We start from the raw sequence: 525 nt of genomic DNA, 5'->3' as shown, positions 1-525 counted from the left end.
CCTCCAGCTGTCCTAAGCCAAAACTTGCAAGCCCTTACACAGATCCTGGATGCTTAACAACAGATGATGGATCAGCAGCAGAACTGGCTGTGCCATAGCCTAGTAGCATTGAAAATGCCAAAAATGACCCAGGAAGACGATTCAGAGGCATATATCAAGGTCTTCAAACCTCATGCAATAATGACCAGGTTGGACAAAGGGTATTGGGCCAGCCAGCTAGGTGCGCTCATTGTGGGCAAGGCCCAGGTGGTCTATCGGGGCCTTCCCAGGGATAAAGCCTGCGACTACAAGTGGGTGAAAGCAATTATTTTATATAGACTTGAGACTCAATCCTAGGGAAACTCTTTGAGAAGATCATCATGGAGCACATCTGTGATGGGCCAGCCTCAGAGATGATGCTCAAGGGCAACCAGCATGGTTTCGTTAGGGGCAGGTCATGTCAGACCAACCTGACTGCTTTTTATGATCAGGTCATAAAAGCCTTGGATTCAGGTGTTGCCGTAGATGTAGTCTTTCTGGACTTCA

Source organism: Crocodylus porosus, unplaced genomic scaffold (assembly GCF_001723895.1).
Source record: "Crocodylus porosus isolate Cpor-Errol unplaced genomic scaffold, CroPor_comp1, whole genome shotgun sequence".
In the NCBI taxonomy this organism is placed as follows: domain Eukaryota; kingdom Metazoa; phylum Chordata; order Crocodylia; family Crocodylidae; genus Crocodylus; species Crocodylus porosus.
This window is presented reverse-complemented; position numbering follows the sequence as displayed.